Source organism: Centruroides vittatus, unplaced genomic scaffold, assembly GCF_030686945.1.
Source record: "Centruroides vittatus isolate TY-2023 unplaced genomic scaffold, ASM3068694v2 contig_878, whole genome shotgun sequence".
In the NCBI taxonomy this organism is placed as follows: domain Eukaryota; kingdom Metazoa; phylum Arthropoda; class Arachnida; order Scorpiones; family Buthidae; genus Centruroides; species Centruroides vittatus.
The window spans coordinates 1,859,631-1,874,218 of NW_027122570.1; the positions used below are offsets into that span (position 1 = coordinate 1,859,631).

Consider the following 14,588-nt stretch of genomic DNA (forward strand, 5'->3'; position numbering starts at 1 on the left):
AGTCCTAGTTGTAAGTTAGATTAGGGACTCTTAGCTTGGTTTCCGATTAGGTTATGATAAATTAGGTTAAATTAGATTAGGGTTTGTTAGCTTATCGTCGGTTAGGTTCGTCCTACGTTATGGTAGGTTAGTTTAGTCAGTGAGTAAGTTAACGGCAAAAAAAAAAAAAAAAAAAAAAATTGGGTCTTGCTCGTTTGTCTCTGTTGGTCCGTCCGTCTCGTCTAGTTTGTCATTGTGTTCGTTTGCATTTCGTGCTGTCTGTCTAGATGTTAAGTAGTAAAGTTAAAATTTTCGATCGCGTTCTGTTTTATTAGTATTAAGTAGATATAAGACTTCCTACTAACAGTCACTTCGCACTAACTTCTACACTTTGCTATTCGTGACGGCACTTAATTATTGGTGTTCGCTACACTGAGGTTTTCTTTTAGACCGTTCGGGGGACTACGGCCATAAAGCCTAAAAACTGCACGACAACATCAAACATAGAGGGTACTGTAGCCTAGCCATATGTACGCCGTTCAGAGGGATCCTACTTTCTCTACTGTCTATCTCCTCTCCCTCCGTCTTCCCCTTACCTTCTTTTCTGCCGGCTAAACACCTCGTGTACGGTCGATGCCTTTCTTGTGTGTATGCTGTCAAAGTTCTAAAATTTTATCCTATAATTAATGCTGTATACGCTCCCTATTACTAAAAGAGGTGGTCTTCTGTATATTGTCATATTATCTCACTTCCACACTTAGTAATACGGATTTTATTTTATTTTTCGTACAGCAATTTTAAATTATCAAATATCTCGTAAATGTCATTGTTTGTTATTTATTTCACGAGCCTGCTGAAAGATTTATTTATTTATTTTATTTTTTAAATTCAACACAGCATACTAACTTTCCTACAGACAAAAATGCATTCTTGGATATACCTTTCTTATAATACTATTTATTTTTTCTTATCCCGTAAATGGTTTTACACTACATCATTTAGGCGTGGAAAATTCAATTTGTCTCTTTCTCACCCATGTCCAAAAGTAATTAAATTTTAGTTCCAAATTGGTTCCGTATTGACCTCAAACTCTTAAAATATCTAATTAGAAAAGCCTTACTGTCCTTACAATTTATTATCATTTAAAGTCGTCTACGTGGACGTTATTTATTAATAGGACCTTGTACTGGTGTATTGGCACAGTAATGAGAGTTAATTCAGTAAAATTTCTTTATTTTATCACCTGTAGTAGCAATATCCGTACACATTTTACACGTGTTTCGGGCTAGCATGCCCCTCATCAGCAGTATTACCACTATGTACTATAAATAACAATAAAACATATAAGTTACAATAAAATCTAAAATATTCCAAAAAAATAATAAAATACAATTTAAAACCTACTGTGAATACATATCTCAATTCCGAGTATGAATAGATGTTTTTCGTTTTACAATTACAGAGATTGTGTAAATACGTATTTCGACTTAAATTGACAATTTCCTTTTCACTATTGAACAATTTGCTGTATGATTAAAGGTAAAACATAATAAACAACCAAAGATAAACTGATAAAATAATACAACACAACTTGTAAGTTTCTTTACTGAAACGTAAATTTTACTGAATTAACTCTCATTACTGTGCCAATACACCAGTACAAGGTCCTATTAATAAATAACGTCCACGTAGACGACTTTAAATGATAAAAAATCTTAAAATATCTGTTTTCTGAGCCGGCCATTTCTCTACAACCCTCGGATTTCTTTAAATAGATAAATGGACATTACTTATCAAATTTTCTTGTCAGTCATTAATAAGTACTGTACCTACCACACAAAAAAGTAGACATCATATTCCGCAAGTGGATTGCCCTTATCTTCACAAAATGCAAAATTTCTTGAAAAAAACAGTGACAAAAATAGAATAATGGCAATCTTTGTTTCACATCATTCAATTACTTCACCCAGAAAAGAATTTTGCGAAGCGTGTCAACGAGTATCGAAATTATTTCATTCGTATTATCGGTAATTTTGCCTCACGATATTTTAATGCTTCTTTAATTTTAATGCCCCTACGATATTTTAATGCTTCTTTCCTAAATTCCCAAAGCGTGAATCAGCTAGAAACGAGCACCTCAGATACAGAATTTTACCATCGTAGTTTCCTACCAAAATAAAAAAATCATAGGATATTTAATTTAACATTTATTGAGGCGCAAAAGAGATCTTTCCAGCATTGCACGAGTATACGCGTATGGTGCATCAGTTCCACTGCAATGTTTACGGTAAAATGAAATCATTCATTCAAAAAAGACGTGTTTAAATGGGTCGATAGTTTCTCGGCAATATGTAAATGACGAGCTCAAGTGTTGCAAAAAGGAAATCATTTTAAGATTTAGTATAATGAAAGAATAACCTCTGACCGTAAGTGCCGGTGCATGAGACCAATATTTTCATGCGAACATACTGTCAATGTGACGCAGCATCCGTAAGTACAGTACACGGAAGCGAATAGAGCGATGCGTACGCGTCATGTTTGCATCGCTTCATTTGTTTCCTTGTACTGTACTCACAAACGCTCTTCTGTCTGTTTCGGTGCAGCTGGAAAGCATTCATGGAAGCTATGCGCTGCTTCTCGGGTATTACGTCTCGTTTCCTTCAAAGTATAATCATTTTACGATAGTTTTCGCGAGTATAAGCGTTGTCTGGGGCACTATCAATTAGCAGAGTGCGCAATGTTAGCTCTTTTATAAGAACATCGGTGTCGTGTCTATCCATACGATTTGTCAAAATCGCATCTTTAATTTGCGTTTCGTTTTTGTTTGAAAAATTCACGTATTATCGCACGATTTACAGAAGTTCTTCTCTTGTTAATTTATTTTGCCGTAACATCGCAGTGGAACTGATGCATCAATGTGTATATTCGTGCATTGCCGGAAAGATCTCTTTTTGGGTAGATGTTAAAGTGGACACTCTGTTGATTTTCTCTTTTGGTAGGAAACTACGATGGTATAGTCTGTCCTGATGGAATTTTGTCTAATACAGTTCCTTAACGTTAAATAAGTTCAGATCCGTTTGGAAATGCATTTCCACACACAAATTATTTGGAAAAAATAGTTTTTATTCAAATCACAAAGAAAGCTTTCCTTTCAGGATTTCTCCATCACATTCCAACACAGAACAACTTTCATATTCCAAAACAAAAAAAACAAAAAAATCTCTCTTCTTTTCGAATCAGTCGAACGTCACGAGCTTTCTGAACATCTTGCAGAAAAACGTTCCAATTTAAACGTGGTCCGCTTCGCTCATTTCCCCCATGGGATTAGCCTACTTGTTTCCAGCATAGATTATTTGTAACAAAAAATTCGCCCAGCTAAGGTCGTCCTCCTCACTTCGCTTCCTTCACCCTACCTCCCGGCGGATGGACTGCCCAACCTGTCACGCTCGCTTACGTGCTCTCTTTGCTTCCTTCTAGATCCAACTCCCCTGCCCACGTCTGCTTCGCTCAATCTAATCCCGAGCTCGCTTTGCACAAGTTCTCGCTTGCTTCACTCACTTGTTCAAAAATTTCCTTATGATTCGTTGATTCCTCGTGATTACTCGTACACCATCACAGACATTACAGTCAACAGACATTACAGGCAGCAGAAGAGGCAAGTGCTGCCTCTTCTGCTTTTTTTCGTGACGATTTTAAGCTTAATTTTTTTATACATAGAGAGTAATTTACTCTCAATTTAAAAGAGGGTTTATTGCCATCGCATCTGATTCTTTGTATAATTTCTTAAATCTTGTTTCAAAAACTGATTTCTCTTGTATCTCTTTTCTTAAATGCAATATCCAAACTTATGACATTAAAGTATAACTTAATTATATCAAGACTATACGATTCGACTCAATCCAGTCAATATTCTCTAAAAATTTATACTTGTTACTGCTACTATTTCTTCTTGACTCTTCTCCTTGATATTACAAAATTTATTTAATTTATTTTCTCAATAAAAATCTTCCTATTTAATATTACTACCAAAAAAAAAAAATAGATTTATTTCGTCCAACATCCATTTTCTCGGCAATGATGAAAGTTTTTGAGTTCAGTGTTTCGTATTTACATTCCGATTAGCTCAAATTTACACCCGGCGCAACATGGAGGAATTCTTAATCATTCCATTGTTATTAATCTCATTACCAAACAATTCTCATCTTAGATAATTTAGAACGAAAACAGACTTCTAACGTATACATTGATGTCAACAAGACTTTTCACTCTGTCATTCCAAGTCTTTTGTTAAATATTTTACGAAATGATTTTGAGACCAATCCCATGTTTAAAGCCTGGAGGAATAACTATTTTTGTATTACATACTTATAAATGTAAAATTAGATATATTATTCAGAAATTTAAAAACTATTTTTTTTTTTTTTTTAGATTTCTCACCTCTCTCTAGAATTCAGGAAGAGTTTGTACTCTGCACTATTTTCTCATAGCTTATATTAACAAACACCACGCTAATCTTCACTCGACTGTAATCATATACTAATGACAAACAAAATAAATCTGACCGAAGGATTACTATTAATTTTGTTTTACTTCCTTGTTTCAATTGTACAACTTGCAAATTAATCAAATAAATCAGCTGTTACGTGTTTCTCGCTATCCCGTAACTTTCAGCACTCTCGAAGTTTTCCTAAGACAACGTTTGCATCACTTACATTAATTCGATAAATTATGTAGTTGTATTTGACAGCAAATTAACGTACAAATACCGCAAATAAAAAATAAGGTTTATCAATTAGACGCGAAATAATGTGGAAATTCTGTGAATCAATTTCGACGAAAAGTGTTCTGCGATGCCCTTTCTTCGTCAATTTCCAACCTCTAATAGATTATTGCTTACCTGTATGATGTAATTAAACCGCATCCTTATCGAACTGCACAAAGTATACTCGCTTATTCAATAAATTGTCTAATACAGAATACCACTATCGAATAGGAATTTCCCGATCTCTTTAAACGCAATCTATAAAATATATACAGTGGTACCTCGTATAACGTACGCCTCGAATAACGGACGCTGCGAACAACGGACTTTCTGTTTGGCCGTTACGTGACTCAAGCAACGGACTGGCTGCGAACAACGGACTTTCCGGCATAATTGGTGACTGCTCCATGGGTGCGTTCTTTAATAGCAGTCGCTCTGCGTCTCCGCTACTATGGGAGTGCGCTGCTGTTTGTAGGCATTTAGGAACGACAGTGAAAGAAAGAAAGATGGCGGTGCCCGCACTATCGATAGTATCGTGATGGAGGAATCTATAATTCTCGTATCGTGATGGAGGAATCTATGAGCTTTAAAAGGCAAAAGAAGGCTCCCAATTTACCCATAAAATGGATTATTTGTTGAAAGAGCATTCAAAATAGCCTCGAAAAAAAATTCGTAAAGACACTTACATCACCACGTGCGCTAACTCGCGCTTTCACAATTTCTAAATTCTCATTCATAAAACCACATAATGGACCCGGAAACGAAACTATCTTAGCCATGGAGGACGCCATGTTGCTTTCCACCGTAAACTACTGCTACAAGCGGCCGTTTTTGCCGTTCGACGTCGTGCACTCCCACCGGAATTTAGGAACGCGTTCAGCAGGAATTTTTTAACGGATGTCGCTCGCGCAGAGTTACGCAGAGGAATAAAAGAACGCACCCCATGTTCATTTTTTTTATGATACAGTACGGTTATTTTATGCTGCGGAACGAATTAGATGTTTTAACGTGTATTTCTATGGGAAAATGCGTTTCCTATAACGGACGTGCACCTGGAACAGATTAAGTACGTTATACGAGGTGTAGGGTTTGGAATCGCTAGGCGAGCGATTTCCGCCCTGTTTTATTATAACGAACTTTCATAACGGAAAAGCCGTTAGAATCGGCCGTTAGAAACGACCGTTAGAAGAACTGTTGAGTTTCAAGTCGACGACAGACAGACGATTGGCTGGCGGGAAATGACCGTTGGCCAGACGTTGTGGAAACATTCAAATTTGATTGGCGGACGATTCAAACGCCAGACACTATTTAAGCAGTAGTTTCGGCGGGAACAGCAGTTCGTATCGGGGTCGGCTGAGTTCGTATCTGGAAGATCGGATCGGATCGGATTAGGATCGTTGTTACCGAAGTTCTAACTGTCTCTCGTTGGACGCAACGGAAATCAGGGGAAAGTAAACCCCAGTGTTTTAGTACGAACTGTTCCTGACTCGGAGGTGCTGTTAATTATGTCTGCTTGTGGAGGTCGTAAGGAGTTTCTTTCGACGAATTTGTACGGGAATAGTCGGTTGTCGTTGGATTAGTGTTTGTGCATATTTAATTGTGACTCTAATTTGTAGTATTTTGTACATTTATATTGTAAATATAAACTTTGTGTTTCGTTGAACCGACTGAGTGGTTATTTTGAACATTACTCGAGGCACCACTGTATATTCTTTTATAAACTGTTAATGATATTTTATCACTAGAGTGGGTGAGTTTGCGTGTTTCCTCTCGTAATAACCGCAAATGTTAGTGCTGGCAAAAAATCATAAATTCTCGAAATCGGTCCGCATTACGCAACGTTCCTTTCGTTCGCGCCGTTCGATTGACGAATGAGCTCGAGGACACGCTAACACCTAGATTTAGCAACTTTTTAAATCTGTTTTTACAAAGTACTGTACTTAATTGTACAAAGTTGTACGTGTCTTTGGCTAATACTCTTACATTTTAACTTTTTATATAGACCTATACACTGCGTATTCTTTCTGTTTTCACTTTGAAATTTTTTGACATCCGGTTTTTTGTTTATATTTAATAGGTGCTGTCATTTGGGGTGGTAATTCTTGCTTGTGAGAACATTACCGGTTGTAAAATTAAAGAATAAAGACTATATGCTATTGTTGTTTATACACAAACTAAAATGTAGGTCTAATTGTAAATTTCTTAACTTTCATCTTTTGTCTGTGATAATTTTTTAAAAATAATTTTTATCCTTCATCTGATTAATCAAATTGTGAGAGAAAGATTTTAAAAACTAAACAATTATCGATTTACAACTTTTCTGCAATTAATACGCATCTCTGTTTATTGTTTCTATCAAATACTTCTTCGGATAAAATTTATATCACATTTTTTTCTTTTGACTCTTTCGCACTTCTGAAAGACTTTCTGACAGCATACATATGAAGCTAGTATTAATACTAGCTTCATAAATTTTAACAAAAATAAAAATATCACTTATTTCCTAACGATGAATCTTTGGAAATTCGATCTACAACAATGTAGTTAAATAAAGGAATATGCAACAGATATACATCAAATTGCAAATATTAAACACGGCGCATTTTTTTCGATGCTCACTATCGTTGTTTAAAAAATGTTACAAGAGTTGGAGAATTTCGTGCAAATTCTTTTGTTCTAAGATAATTTTCAGAAAATAGTCTTAGATCGAACTAATGATTCTATTAACATTCATATTTAACGAATTCGGTTCGGAGATATATTTTTAATTATCACAAGATTTTCGAAAAATTACAAATATATTTGTTTACTATTTTCAATATTGAAGAAATTTATTAATAGATTTTAATTACGAACGAAATTATAAAGTTCGTTTCATAAAAAATTTTGCATTTGCAATGGACATGATAAATGTAGGTTTACTGTCTTTGCAAAATGAAATATTTTCCTGTTCGAAAACTTTCTGAGAAAACTATTTAAAAATTTAAACATTTTCGTAATGCAATGCCATTCTAAAAATCAATACTTTGTGTTCTTTTTAATTTATCACAATTATTATGTTGAACTAAGCACAGAAAATAATATGTAATCTGTCAAACCAAAGTAATCTTGATTACTTTATCTGAATCCAAAAGTTTTGATGTTTCCTTTAATTTCCTTAATGCGAATTATATTCCGTCCAGTCTTTACAAAATAGAGTGATGTATTTTCAAACCGCATTAAAATATTAGCTATATGCTTAATAATATATTAACAGTAGTTTCCTAATACGTCGCCATGTTATATTTACATGTAAGCAGTTATTCATCAAATTGCATTTCTTTTATCAGATAAATTCTTTCAGAATTGAAATCAAATAACGTAGTCGTAAAAGCGTAAAATCCATCAGGTAAATAGAAATTTATCTCTGTGCATAACGCTTAAATTGCCTTTGCATTCTCCAAATGCCACATTCGTAATTCAGACGAAGAAAATTTTGTCTGTATTTATAATCAATATACCCTTAAGAAAATTCGTTTTTTGAATATTCATTTCATAAATTTTTCCTTCAACTTAATCAGAAACTACTTACTGAGATGCAAAATCGCTCAATACATTGATAGTTTTCATTTGTTCATCGTCCAGTCAGTTGAATCGGTTAACCATTTTATTACATACGTAATTACAGACTTGGCTCTCATTATAAGAATTACTTTTGAATTTCACAACTCATTACACAAAAATATATATTTATAATTTTATTTTGAGCAAATTTTTCTTAATAATTAAGTAAGAAATGTAGCAGAAAACAAAAGTATTCAATTTGAATTATAATATTAATTAAAAGAGCAAATTAATTTTTTTTCGGTACACGAGGCATCCAAAAATAATCCGTTCGAATCTGCCAGAGAGAAAGACACCGAATCGACATATAAAAGCTATAAAATCGAATTTATCTCACCTTAATTTGAAGTCTTACAATATATTGTATAGCATATTTTACTTCTCTTTTAGTAATATTCAAGATTTCCTTTTATTATTTTCTGAAAAATCCTGTATGTTTTATACGTTCCAATTTTATTATTATTGAGATGAGAATGCATTTCCTCGGGTCATATATTACTATTTGTGTTCTTTTAACAATAGAGTGCTTTTGTTGAAAAATTTTCCTTTTATGAACATTTTTCAACCGGTGTATCTTGTTTTGGAAACGAGGATTTACATCTGTAATAATTCTTTTTGAAGAAACTTAGTTGTTTACTACCGCTAAAAAAGCAACATGCATTCATTTTTCTAGTATCTTGTAACTTTGCAGCGAATTGCAAAAATTCCGCCCTTGAAATATCATGAAATTTTTTTACTTTTATCCATTATTTATATTGCCAAAATCTTTTAACGTTGCAGTCTAAAATATAACATTAGGCAATTATATTTTTATATTCTGGAGATGAATTTTTAAAACGTAAAAGATATAAGACAATAGTCTTTTTAACGTATATTCCGTTCTTTAAATAGCATCGAAAAGATAATTTTTTATTACATAAATTTATATTAGTTTTATTTTTTTTAGCATATGATAATTTTCCTGTTAACTTTTTTATTTCAGGATTTCCACTCTTAAAATCGGCTCGACTGAGACGATAAAACACTTATTCTCTATAAAATTTACGACACTATTTAAGAGGGAAAGTGTATGAAATCAATCCAAAACTATACGCAAACTAAAAGAAACCATTGTCAAAAGGTTTGAAGCTATCTACATCGGTATTTTATGTAAGATCAATCAGGACGTGATTATGCGAACGTAAGGGGAGATAAATGTGCAAAAACGATACTTTTGGCATCTAAGTTTCTGATCGTTTAAATAATGTTAAAATACAGTCGGTAACGAATTTTCATTGCCTGAATTCATTTATATCATTTCCAGTGAATGCGGCCAATTTAACGTGAGATATCTTATTCTTATTATAATAAAGGATAAGATATATGTTTTCAAAAAAAAGCTCGATTATATGTGCACTTTCGGAAAAAATGAGTTAATGATAGTTTTAGTGAGGCATTGTTATTATAAATATAAAAAGAGGACATCAAAGTCAATGGTGTACAATATCCTCATAAATGAAGATATTTTAGTTAAACTTCTTTATAATCACAAGAATTTTTTTTGAAAGTGAAATAAGTTCATTCGTAATAATCAATAATTCAAACAAGTTTCATTGAAGTCTTTATAAGGATAATAGCTAATGATGAAGTGTAAAGGAGAAATTTGAATACATTTTTTATTATTAGTTATATTAACCTAGTAATTTACTTTTCATACTTGTTGGCTATAATTTGAAATTAAATACTATTGATAAATTGACGTATAAATTGTCCGTCTATTTTTCCTTAATTTCGAGAATGGAGTTAGATAGAGAAAACAGGAGGCCGGATATAGAAACCTTAGAGGCAAGAGGCCCCGATTAACTATATTCGAACTTCCGATGCATACCGGAAATCATGTTTTTTGAATTCAAAATGTTTCCCTGAAAGCTGTTAATAGATGACCGGCACGACTCTATTGTTAAAGGAAAAGTATGATGCACAGGTGCAAGCCACTACTAATTTAAGGTGGAGAGCACATATTTTAAATTAAATACATTAAAAATATGATTAAAATTGCAGCCCAGCATTGTGACGATGTCACTATAAAATAATTGCTCGTATAAACATATACATATGTATAGTACAGTCATTGCCATAAAAATTAGCCCAGCAAGGAGAATTGTCCGAATCGAACAAAATTGAACATGTAAGTGTAACTATGATATAAGTAAGTGATTACAAAGCAAAAGGATTGCGGGAAAAACTACAAATGAAAGGAGATTCTAGTACCCTGTTGGGCCACCTGTAACGGGAATACACGATGTGATACGGGCGGGTATGTAGACATACTGGGGCTGTATGGTGTCCTGGTATCCATCTCAGTCCACAATTGCTGCAAGCGGTCCTCTAGTTCGGCCGAACTCCTAGGCTGTCCAACTTGGCGTCCCACGTTATTTCAGAAATGTTCGATCGGTGGCAAATCAGGGAACTGGGCAGGCCAGGGAAATTGGGCAATGTGGCAGGGGCAGTCCTGTGATACCCTTGTTGTGTGTGGTGGAGTATGTCCTCTTGGAAAATGGCTCTTGGGAGCCCTGTCATGAGAGGCAACACATGTGTCTGCAAAATGTAACTAACATACCGCTCGGCTGTCATGGTCCCTTGGATCACTACTAGAGGTGACCGGCTGTCGTGCGTGATGGCAGCGCAGACCATCATACAAGCTTTGGAGACCACGAAAGCATACGCAGGATTGAGGCATTCGCCACTGCGCCACCAGACACGAAAACGGCCGTCGTCAGTGTCCAAACTGCATGTGAAATATTTGCTGGTTCCATTACGTTGCGGTTCACTCCCATCAGGAGCGACACCACTCCAAACGGCAGCGATGGTGGGTGGCTATCAATGGCAGCACATGTAAAGCCGCCGCGATGCCAAATGTTTCTCACCCCGGCGCATCGAAATAGTACGGACAGACACAGGAGCCTGTAATGATGGCGCTACCTGTGTCCGGACGGCGGACAACGATACGGTTGGCTGTGTACTTACTTGTCAGAGGTCCACTCAGGCTAGTGGTTTGCCGAGAGCGTCCTAAACCTGAGCGCTGTGTGCGCGAGCTCCTTGTCCACTGGTACCAACACCTCCTCACTGTGTCGTCAGAACGGCCTAGGTGGCGACTATTCGGCGAGATTACCATCCGGCTTCTCTCAACCCGAGGATCCTTCCCCTCTCAAACTCGGTTAGTTGTTCATATGGTCTTCAATTGTGACGTGAAGGCATCTCTAGTGATATAGTGTCCATCTGCAGCAGGTAAACAGACAGGATGATTTCGTGCGCGTTTTAATGACAAGGTGGAGCACTTTACCGCCCGCTGCTGGCATTAGCCATCACGCTATAACTATAATCATTTTGATATTTTGTTGAGATTTATCAGCATGCCAAGTTTCGCAGCGAAACCACAACTCCTCCTTGGTGCGCTAATTTTTATGTCAATGAGTGTAATCTATATACCAGAATTTTTTGTCTCGACCATTAAGCATCTTCGACAGTCCAATACCAATGTTTCACATCGTTTCGCGAAGCTGTTCCCACTTTTTCAATTTATAGGAATTGTTCATAAAACAATTTTTGCTAAAAGTTTATATATAAAAGACATATTAATTACATAAATGCATATAAGAAATTTTACAAAGGATAATCAATAGCAATCAAAGGCAAAAATATCGTAATTTAAAATACTGCAAAACAAATTAATAATAATAAGCATCTTAAAGTAATGGACCATGCGATGCGTCATAGAACGAAATGTTCTATGACGTGATGCGTTGAATTCTGAAATTTGACATATTGTAGAGTATACATATTTTACCTTTTAAAACTTCGGAATTTTTTCACACACATCCTGAATATTTCTTTCGACCGCTTTCTCTTTCTTTAAAAGTCTGCTTTATTGAAACATTTCATTCACGTAGGTGAGTGAGTCTTTCAGTCACTCGACCAGACCGACGAAACATTAGTGTATTATATAAGTTGCTAAAAAATATCAGCGTTCTACGTAATGTCGATTATTATTTAATTCAAGCTTTTCGAATAATTTATTTTACACTAGTCTATCTAACTAATCGATTTTTTCACGGTGAGTCTATTTCTTTGTCAAGAAATCTCAGTTCTTTATGTATACCGTACATAAATCAGATGCAAAAATATTTAATAAATAAAAAGATTTTCTCTTTCCAATTGCAGAAACTAAAAGAAAAGATCTTGAGAATACGACCAATAGAACCAGAGCAACAACGTCTTTACCACTTTGACTAGCTTCTTCCTTTACCAAAACTGTTTTGATAAACAACTATTACGTCCTTTGTCTATGGTATAAATTTACACAGAAAAAATATTTTAGTACAGAACAAAATAAGTTTTAAAAATTGAATTTATAAAAAATAAAAAAAAATTCTCCCGTTTCATTTTCTTTAATAAAATTATTTGTATTTCCAAAATTGTTAATCATCAAAACTTCAAAAGTATCAGTAATAAGGAAGGTAGGTTTCTAAATCTAATTAATTCGGAATTTTTTCTGTAGATCCAAAAACAACAATAATAATTTTAACAAGGAATTTTAATTGAAAATAGTGGTCTTGGAGATTGTTAATATAAAACTTTAATTAAACATTATTTTATATTATCTACATTAAGAGTTATTATATAAATTATGTTTAGATTTATATCGACTGCGCGTAAACGTTGTTTAGAAATTGATCTAGTTTTGTTCTTGTGTTACTGAATGAAGTACTAGAAAAAAATTATGTTTTGATTAAACTCTTTCTTTTTACGTGAAGGATTTGTCGATAAAAATAGAAGGAATTTCAAAATTCCGTACTCGATCTTTATATTGATTTAGTCGCACATTTCTTGGGTTTTTAATAATATTTATTATATAAAGTTCTTATTTGCGGTAAACGCACTTGGCATAAATAATTATTTAAAATTTAAAAGTTTCAATTAATAAAATTTTATACCGTATGTCTTATCAGTCTGGCAAATAAACATTCTTGCTACTTTTAGTGGATTCCTCTAGAGAAACTAAAATAATCATTCTTAAATTACTAGCGTAGCATTTGTGTAGTGGGTATAGAACCATAAGCATAAACTGTAAAACCGTAATTTTTTGAAGATCGATTTTGGAAACTGAAGAAACTAAAATCAGAAAATATTTCGAAGGCGATTACTCACTATGTTATTTTATGTAATCGTTAGGAATTTTACGTACCTGAGTATGGTCCCAAACAGAACGTTTTGTATATAATAAGAATACCCTGATATTGAAATATTTACAGTCAGCATCTTATGGTTCTAAATTCTCGATATAGAAATTGGTAATCGAAGACTATTCACATAATTTTTGGTTAATAATTTTAAAGAATGATTTACAATCATCTGAATTGAAAATCATTATAAGAGCGAATTTCTTTTATTTGATTCGACAAAATAAATTTCCAATAAAATTAAATATCTAGTTTAAGATAAATTCAAAATAGTTGAATAGTTAAAAAGAAATTTCAAAATTAATGTCACAAATCATTCGTTACTGTGATTAATTTATTATTATTATTATGTTGGGTTAAGTGAGATATACTCGGTTAACACCGGTGGCTGTGTACTATGCCGGAACAAAATCAAGGCATAGTAACCAAAACAGAAATTAAAGAAGTGTATCAGTGTGTGTGTCTGTATTCAGGAATTTTCTCACAATATGACATGTATTCAATATAGTGGCCTTCTGTAGAGTGATATATGTGTTTCTATTCAATTCTAATGTGCCTAGGCTTTTGTGTAGTGTGTGTGGTATGACACCTGTAGAGGAGAGAACAACAGGTACAATAAGCACCCTATCCATCCTCCACAGATGCCTTATTTCCTGGGCGAGTTCTGTGTACTTGCTAATTTTTTCAGTGCATGCGTTTTGTATATTGTGAGTGTTTGGAATGGATATGTCTATAATGTATGTGATTTTATTGTGTTTGTCAATGAGTGTGATGTCTGGTCTGTTGTGGTAAATTGTTTTATCTGTGATTATGGCTCTGTCGTAGTACATTTTGTGCGTGTTGTTTTCCAATACTGTCTGTGGAATGTATTTGTAGTATGGTTCATGGATGTCTACTAATTTGTGTTTCTTTGCAAGCTCTTGGTGTATTATATTTGCTACTTGGTTATGTCTGTGTAAATAATCTGTCTGTGCCAAGAGCTTGCAACCAGAGGTGATGTGTTGTATAGTTTCTGGCATGATGTG

General features: G+C 34.1%; 1 long non-coding RNA gene across 1 annotated transcript; it reads right to left on the reverse strand.

Annotated features, from left to right (window-relative positions):
* Positions 1 to 1,191: 1,191 nt before the first annotated feature.
* On the reverse strand, positions 1,192 to 1,498 carry LOC136983206 (uncharacterized). The gene is made up of 2 exons (XR_010881996.1): positions 1,384 to 1,498; positions 1,192 to 1,301 (listed from the first exon to the last, which is right to left on the reverse strand). It is a non-coding gene; the product is annotated as an uncharacterized lncRNA (long non-coding RNA).
* Between the last annotated feature and the right edge of the window lie 13,090 nt (positions 1,499 to 14,588).